Source organism: Myotis brandtii, unplaced genomic scaffold (genome assembly GCF_000412655.1).
Source record: "Myotis brandtii unplaced genomic scaffold, ASM41265v1 scaffold165, whole genome shotgun sequence".
In the NCBI taxonomy this organism is placed as follows: Eukaryota; Metazoa; Chordata; class Mammalia; order Chiroptera; family Vespertilionidae; genus Myotis; species Myotis brandtii.
Genome location: NW_005356042.1, coordinates 1,399,389 through 1,408,374, shown reverse-complemented (window position 1 = coordinate 1,408,374; position 8,986 = coordinate 1,399,389). Strand labels below are relative to the sequence as shown.

The 8,986-nt window shown below is 48.8% G+C and overlaps 1 protein-coding gene and 1 pseudogene across 1 annotated transcript in view; both read left to right on the top strand.

Moving 5' to 3' along the window:
• The window catches only part of FXYD3 (FXYD domain containing ion transport regulator 3), a 41,834-nt gene that overhangs the window by 5,768 nt on the left and 27,080 nt on the right, over nucleotides 1-8,986 (top strand).
• On the top strand, nucleotides 7,688-8,055 carry LOC102262348 (annotated as a pseudogene).

The window sequence follows — 8,986 nt, the reverse complement described above, 5'->3', positions numbered from 1 at the left end:
GGGGGCGTTTGGCCAGCAGGCCCCGTTCTTGTTTGGGGTGGGGGAATCTGATCAGGGGCAGGCTGGCAGTGGGGAGGGGCCGAGAGGTTGGCCACCGGCCCCACCCCCTGATCCAGCTGGTTCTCTGGTCACACTGGATGTCATAGCAACTGGTTGTTAGGTCGTTATGGCTGTTATAGTAGTTGCCTTTTTATATATATAGACTAGAGGCCCGGTGCACAAAAATTTGTGCCCTCGGGGCGGGGGATAAGGGGGTCCCTCAGCCCATCCTGTGTCCTCTCGCAGTCTGGGACCCCTCGGGAGATAACGACCTGCTGGCTTAGGCCTGCTCCCGGGTGGCAGAGGGCAGGCCCAATCCCTAAGTGCAGCCCCTGGTCAGGCTCAGAGCAGGGCCGATTGGGGGGTTGGGGCACCGCCCCCTGTCACACACAGAGCAGGGCGGATCAGGGGGTTGGGGCGCTGCACCCTGTCACACTCAGGGCAAGGCCAATGGGGAGGTTATGGCTCTACCCTGTCACACACAGAGCAGGGTTGATCAGGGGGTTGGGGAGCTCCCCCCTGTCACGCACAGAGCAGGGCCGATCAGGGGGTTGAGGAGCTCCCCCCTGTCACTCACAGAGTAGGGCCGATAGGGGAGTTGGGGCACCGCCCCCTGTCACACACAGAGCAGGGCGGATCAGGGGGTTGGGGCGCTGCACCCTGTCACACTCAGGGCAAGGCCAATGGGGAGGTTATGGCTCTACCCTGTCACACACAGAGCAGGGTTGATCAGGGGGTTGGGGAGCTCCCCCCTGTCACGCACAGAGCAGGGCCGATCAGGGGGTTGAGGAGCTCCCCCCTGTCACTCACAGAGTAGGGCCGATAGGGGAGTTGGGGCACCGCCCCCTGTCACACACAGAGCAGGGCGGATCAGGGGGTTGGGGCGCTGCACCCTGTCACACTCAGGGCAAGGCCAATGGGGAGGTTATGGCTCTACCCTGTCACACACAGAGCAGGGTTGATCAGGGGGTTGGGGAGCTCCCCCCTGTCACGCACAGAGCAGGGCCGATCAGGGGGTTGAGGAGCTCCCCCCTGTCACTCACAGAGTAGGGCCGATAGGGGAGTTGGGGCACCGCCCCCTGTCACACACAGAGCAGGGCGGATCAGGGGGTTGGGGCGCTGCACCCTGTCACACTCAGGGCAAGGCCAATGGGGAGGTTATGGCTCTACCCTGTCACACACAGAGCAGGGTTGATCAGGGGGTTGGGGAGCTCCCCCCTGTCAAACACAGAGCCGCAGATCAATCAGGAGATTGGGGAGCTCCCCCCTATCAGGCACAGAGCAGGGCTGATCAGGGGGTTGGGGTGCCTTCCCCTGTCACAAACAGAGCAGGGCGGATAGGGAGGTTGTGGCCCCACCCCCTGTCACACACAGAGCCACAGGGTGATCAGGGGGGTGGGGAGCTCCCCCCTGTCACACACAGAGCCGCAAGGCGATCAGGGGGTTTGGGCGCTGCCCCCTGTCACGCTGATCCCGGTGCTGGGAGCCTCGCTGCTCCGCTGATCCCGGTGCTGGGAGGCATATTACCCTTTTACTATATAGGATAGAGGCCTGGTGCATGGGTAGGGGCTGGCTGGTTTGCCCTGAAGGGTGTCCTGGATCAGGGTGGGGGTCCCCACTGGGGTGCCTGGCCAGTCTGGGTGAGGGGCTGAGGGCTGTTTTCCGGCTGGCGAGTGACTAAAGCTCCCAACCGCTCCTTGTTTTCTTTTCTTTTTTTTTTTTTTATTCTGGGCCAGCTTTAGCTCTGAGGCCTCGCTGCTGAAAACATCAATACAATGTTGCGGTCCGAGCCCGGCTGAATGGAAGCCGGTTTCTGGGGTTTTGTTTAGCTTCTTATTTGCAACATAGTACATAGTTGCTTAGAGTTGCAGCTGAGAGGCCGGCAAGTGAGGCAGGGAACGTTGGAGTCCGCAGCAAGCAAGCCTCATGCTCGCTTCAGTGCCTGGCTGCCGGCCGCCATCTTGGCTGACAGTTAATTTGCATATACTCACTGATTAGTCAATGAAAAGGGTAGCGGTCGTACGCTAATTACCATGTTTCTCTTTTATTAGTGTAGATATTGCAGGCAACATGGGAGAGCAGCAGGTCATCCACAAAAGTTTGCTCTACCCACCACCCCCATAAGCCAGCTGCTTATATTGGTTAGAAGGACAAAGATTACATAGGTATAATGGTTACAGGTTACAGGCGATGTGGGCTGGGGGTTGCAAAAGGCAGACACCTCCAGGACTTCATTGTTTCAGCAACAAGGTTGTTAATCTTTCCATGAGAAGGCAGTTCTCAGATAAGGAGAATGGACTGCATTTCGAGGTTAACTCCCAGCCATGTCAGAATGCACTTTCTTTAATCAGAACAAAACAATCAGTTAACAGCATGATTAATATTTCTTATAACTATAGCTAGTCCCCACTATTCTATTTCTCCCTCTTGCCCCTAGCATGACCATGGGCAGACTTGATGACAGTCCTGGAAGTCTTTCCTACAGAGACCCTACCCTGATCAACTCTCCAGTGTCTGTGCTGTAATGGTGGCCACAGGGTTGGAAGGTGGGTCTGAGAAGGGAGATGACCTACCAGGCCTGAGCCATAGCCACTGTGAGTCTCCCTCTTCCTCACTTTCTCTCATGAAGCCTCAAACCAGGGCAAGATGGGGCCTTGGTCACTCCAGGGAGACAGACCTACCCCTCCTAAAACTGCCCCCAAAGGGGAATGAGGTCCAGTTAGGACAGGTCTTCTAAGAGAAGCTGGAGATGCAGCCTGTTTTGTTGAAATATCCCAATGTTTAAATGTTAGCAACTATTAGCTTTCAACACTTTGTGAACTGAAGGAAACATATAAAATAGTTGGCTTTGGACCTGGAGCTACTAGTTTGAGATCCTTTGATGGGGAAAATGAGACATTTTTGGGGGCTAGCAATCTGAATCTGTGCCATTAACCTAATACACATTCTTATTAGCCTATAGTCTAGCCCAGCCGTGGGCAAACTACGGCCCGGTTGAAATGAATAAAACTTAAAAAAAAGACCGTACCCTTTTATGTAATGATGTTTACTTTGAATTTATATTAGTTCACACAAACACTCCATCCATGCTTTTGTTCCGGCCCTCCGGTCCAGTTTAAGAACCCATTGTGGCCCTTGAGTCAAAAAGTTTGCCCACCCCTGCTCTAGCCACTGCCCCTTTAATTGTCTGGTCCTTCAAGACCTGTTTACTCCCATTTTAGAGAGGCCATAAACCATCCCCAGATGGAGTTATCAGTGCTGGTGCCAGGCCAGGCCTTTAGTTGTGATCTCAAGGTCCCAGCACATGGGGCTCTTTAAGAACTTGCAAAGGGGATCGGAAAACCCTTATTTGGGAGACAAAGAGGTGAAAAGATATAAATAGGGAAAGCTTCCTCCATGTTTTTGCTCAGAATTTGAGAAATCTTCCTCTGAGCCTGCTGGCGTAATAAACAATGTAACTCCATTTTTCTGGGTGTTGCTTGGTTTTTCTCCGGTCTTCTGTAACACCTTGTCTTAGTGAGTGAGGCAGGCTGGAAGGGGGCTGCGGGGTTCCCCCTTGACCCCTATCCCAGATATGTAGCCTTCCCCCTCCTCCTTCCCTGTAATTCCCACTCATACCCAAGACTCCAAGCCATCCCTCCTTCAGTCATGAGGAAACTAGTCCAGGTCTGTCAGCAAATCTGGTCCTCTATGCCCACCTGCCCTCACCACCCCACCTCAACTCCTGCAAGGCCTCTATGATGATTCATAGAGGGATAAGAGCTCTTTCATTATTTAACAACTACTTCACGAACACCTGCTATATGCCAGGCATGGTTCTATAATTTAGATGAAATTCCTTGGGAGTGTTACAGGCCCAAGGTTTGTGTTGAAAGCAAAATGTGGGGTTTGAATCTGAGTTTGTTGTCTCACAAAATTGAAGAGTGAAGTTGTGGACAAAAACAGCTAGCAGAACCAAAGTTTCTTGAGAGAAGCCAGTCCTGGAAAAGGTGCAGCTGGGGTTCAGGCCAGTGTCCAGAGCTTCCGTTCCATGTTGTAGCTGGGTGTACTTCAGCATCCATGCAAATGAAAGTCTACTAGTCCATGTGTGGAGGCCCCATATGGCCATAAGCCATGTGGGTGGCCCCCCCCCCCCCCCCCCCCAGCTCACATCAGAAAAAAGAGAGAGGAGCACGTGCTTTTTGTATACACACTTGCTAGCTTCTGATTGGTTCTTTCAAAGAACTCTGCCTTAGTAACATCCTTGGGATTGGTTATGCACCTCACTGCAAGCTGCCTGTCTTAGCAACATTCATACATTTTAAAGTTTATGTCTCCCCTGTGCCCTTCTTTCCCCACCCAGCTGGGTTGCCTTTGTAACTTCCACCAGCTGGGTTCCCCAGTTTTACTTCCTCCCCATTATGGCCCCTGTTCCTGCCTACCTAGCTTCTATCTACCTCCTCAGTGTAAGTGATGCTTCAAAATGTCACTGGAAAGGAACTGGGACTGAGGCAGGTCTGCCCAGCACAGTCTAGAATGTGTGGGTTCTTGACTTCGTTCAGGAAAGATTTCAAGAGTCCAGGTGATTGTGAGAGTATGTTTATTAAAGCTGGGACAGTGAAATAAAGAAAGGTCTTAGGATGGAGAAAGCAAGAACACAGCAACAGGAGTAAGCCCAGGCAGAGCTTCTTTTTGACTCACTAAAAGGTTAGGCAAAAGGAGGATCCTTGGAGATAGGATCAGAGAGTTAGCCAGGGACAAGCTGCTGCTGCCCTCTGCTCCCGAGTTGCAAGTCTCATCGGAACCCTTAGAGCAGCGGTTCTCAACCTGTGGGTCGCGACCCCTTTGGCGGTCCAACGACCCTTTCACAGGGGTCGCCTAAGACCATCCTGCATATCAGATATTTACATTATGATTCATAACAGTAGCAACATTACAGTTATGAAGTAGCAACGAAAATAATTTTATGGTTGGGTCACAACATGAGGAACTGTATTTAAAGGAACCACTGCCTTAGAGCTTAGGAGAAAGAAAGCAAAGATACACCCTGAGGAAGGATGGGGAGGGAGGCTCAAGGGGAAGCAAGCACTGGCATCCTTTGTCTTAAAGAGGTTTTTTTTCTGTTTTCTAATGGTAGGAATTTTAGGGGAGGTTTCGGGTTTTAGGTGAGGGTCTCAATAGAATATTCATCAGCTTTCTAGGTGTTGTTACAGAGTAGGGAAATTTTTAGGCCCGCTTAATTACCTAGCCACCTCAGCTGCTTGACAGCCTGTGCAAAGTTTCTAGGAACTGAGCTCACACACCTGAGCAACGGCCTACAAAGAACAGACAGATCAAAATTCAGAATAGTCCTGACCTTTAAGTTACCCAGAAATGAATAACAGGAGGATGATGAATAGCTTGGCTAAAACTACACAATTAGCTTTTGTAACTTGGCTTTGCTTGCTATGGGAACCTGAACACGGATGTAGTTGTCCCCTTTAAATATTGGACTCTGCAGATGGTCGGGGCCGCTTCTCTCTTGGGCTTCCCGAGTGGAGGAGCGGACACTGGCCAGTCAATAAAGGCTCTCTAAATTTTAATCAGTCTGGAGTTCTGGTCATTCTGTTGCTCGCGCTCCACAACAGTGTGTACCTTGATATACTGATGAATAAAAATGAAGAGTCATTCTCTGGTCAGTTTTACCTTCAAAGAATGCCGCTGGAAAGGAACCAGAACCAAGGCGGGTCTGCCCCACATGGTCTTGAATGTGTGAACCATTTGCTCCTAAGTGTCTTTGGTTAGGGAAGACATTGCAACTTATTTATTTATTTTTTACATTTTGTTTTGTTGCTTAAAGTGTTACAAAGAGTATTACATATGTCTCCTTTTTTTTCCCTCTCCCCTTGACCTTCCCCCGGCCTCCCCTACCCCCCAGTGTCTTGTGTCCATTGGTTATGCTTCTTCCCACTGCAGTTTGACAATCAGTTTGAGGCAGCTCTGCCTCTGTATCTATTATTGTTCAAAAGTTTGTAATGGTCTTTATTATCCATGAATGAGTGAGATCATGTGGTATTTTTCCTTCATTGACTGGCTTATTTCACTTAGCATAATGCTCTCCAGTTCCATCCATGCTGTTGCAAATGGTAAGAGTTCCTTCTTTTTTACAGCAGCATAGTATTCCATCGTGTAGATGTACCACAGTTTTCTAATCCATTCATCTACTGATGGGCACTTAGGCTGTTTCCAGATCTTAGCTATGGTGAATTGTGCTGCTATGAACATATGGGTGCATATATCCTTTCTGATTGGTGTTTTTGGTTTCTTGGGATATATTCCTAGAAGTGGGATCACAGGGTCAAATGGGAGTTCCATTTTTAGTTTTTTGAGGAAACTCCATACTGTCTTCCATAGTGGCTGCACCAGTCTGCATTCCCACCAGCAGTGCACAAGTGTTCCTTTTTCTCCACATCCTCTCCAGCACTTGTTGTTTGTTGATTTGTTGATGATAGCCATTCTGACAGGTGTGAGATGGTACCTCATTGTTGTTTTGATTTGCATCTCTCAGATGATTAGTGACTTTGAGCATGTTTTCATATGTCTCTTGGCTTTCTGAATGTCTTCTTTTGAAAAGTGTCTATTTAGGTCCTTTGCCCATTTTTTGATTGGATATTGCGATTTATTATCTGGCTGTAAATTGTTCGGCCATTTTTAAACCATTTGTCTCAGTTTTCCTCGTTCCACTTGCCAAGGAATTTTCCTAGCTTCTTAATAATCTCCTCAAAAATAAAGGCCAATATTCAATAGGTCAGAGTTTGGAGCAAGGAAAGGTTTATTGATCAAGAAGGCCTAGCTCAAGAGGATAGGAGAAATGATTCTCAAATGCATCTTAAGAGTCTGGACTCCAGGCATCTTCTATTGTTAAGGGAAGGGAGGAGGGGAGAGGCAAGGGGTGGGTGCTTCCCTTACACAGTTACATAGGGAGGTGTCAAAAGGAATCCAAGGAGCCCTAACCGGTTTGGCTCAGTGGATAGAGCATCAGCCTGCGGACTAAAGGGTCCCAGGTTTGGTTCTGGTCAAGGGCATGTACCTTGGTTGTGGGCACATCCCCAGTAGGAGGTGTGCAGGAGGCAGCTGATCGATGTTTCTCTCATCGATGTTTCTAACTCTCTATCCCTCTCCCTTCCTCTCTGTAAAAAACAAAAAAAGGAATCCGAGGAATAGTTGGACATTCCTCAATCCCTTTGGTCCTTTGACTCCCCTTTTCCCCCGCTACACACACACACACACACACACACACACACACACTCTCTCCTCTTAAGGCAGCGGTTCTCAACCTGTGGGTCGCGACCCCTTTGGGGGTCAAATGACCCTTTCACAGGGGTCGCCTAAGACCATCGGAAAACACATATATAATTACATATTGTTTTTGTGATTAATCACTATGCTTTAATTATGTTCAATTTGTAACAATGAAATTGGGGGTCACCACAACATGAGGAACTGTATTAAAGGGTCGCGGCATTAGGAAGGTTGAGAACCACTGTCTTAAGGAGACTCCTGTGAAGCTTTGAAAAAGTCATTACTTCCGCCTCCCTGTTGCCAGGAAATGGGCTGCACCGAGGCCTCAGGGCAAATTGGGGCGCTGCTGCCGCCCTCTAGGGGGTCGGTCTGTGGAGCAGTCGCCTACATGCTGAGCCGCCCTTGGGTTCACGTGGCCAGCGCCCGCCTGCAGAGACAGCTGGCAGAACAGGCCTTTAGGAAGTCCCTTCCCCTTGACCGAGTACTAGTTGAAAGGAGTGCTGTGGTAACTGTAACCAAAGGAGGCATGATGCTTCCAGAAAAAGCTCAAGGAAAAGTATTGCAAGCAACAGTAGACACTGTTGGATCGGGCTCCCAAGGAAAGGGTGGAGAGATTCAACAAGTTAGCGTGAAAGTTGGAGATAAAGTTCTTCCAGAATATGGAGGCACCAAAGTAGTTTTAGACGACAGGACTATTTCTTATTTGGAGATGGTGACATTCTTAGAAAGTATGTAGACTGAAATAAATCACTATTGAGATGGTATCATGTGACGCTGCCCATTCCACTGAAGTTCTGAAATCTTTCCTCATGTGAGTAATTTCCGTGTCTCTTTTATAATAAACTAATAACCACACTAATGACATCCAGTGTCTCTTAGAATTTAGTTTCACCGTGCTTAAAAAGAAAAAAGAAAAGAAAAGAAAAGAAAAGAAAAACAGTCATCACTTTGTGCATATTTCCCCACCCCTTTGCTGACGGGCTGCTCAAGCCTCCGGCAGAATTCTTCTAGTTAGTGGCATATCTACAGCAGGAGGCATTAGCCTCAGGCCACCAGAGAGAGGAAGCATTTCCTTCTGCTACTGGAGGAGATGACTTGCCAGCAGGGGAAGCAGAAAATCAAAAAAGCAAAGAGAAGTTTCCTCAAATATGCTTTTAAAGATAGATAAATCATAAGGGAACAGAAAAGGCTGAGGGTGGGTATGATTTTAAATAGGGTGATTGTAGGAAATAGGCCTCTGTGGTCCATCTCCAGTATAGTCAACTTTTCATGGAAATGGTAACTGAATTTCCCCAGGGCAAACAGAATGTAGGGAGGAGGAAAGAGGATACAAGAACAAAGAACTGTGTAGGTGAACTGCATCTGGGTGGAAACCCCCCAAGCGCCCAGGATGAAACACCTGCCTCAACTAGATTAGGGGGAGGTGGAGACAACTAGAAAAGGCCTCAGCCCATTTTTTTAAATGGCCCAGTCGGAGACAATAAGACCTAGATCAAGTGTGAGGAAAACTATTAACCCCATAGTACTCAGCCAATGATGAACTGGAGGAGGGACTCTCCCACCCTAGGGATAAATAGCCTGTGATCACTGCTCTGTGTGTGCCTGTTCAACCAGACAAACACCCACTCTTGCAAGAATGTTCCAGGAATAGAAAAAGACTGGAACAGAGTGACAATGGGGGTGGGGG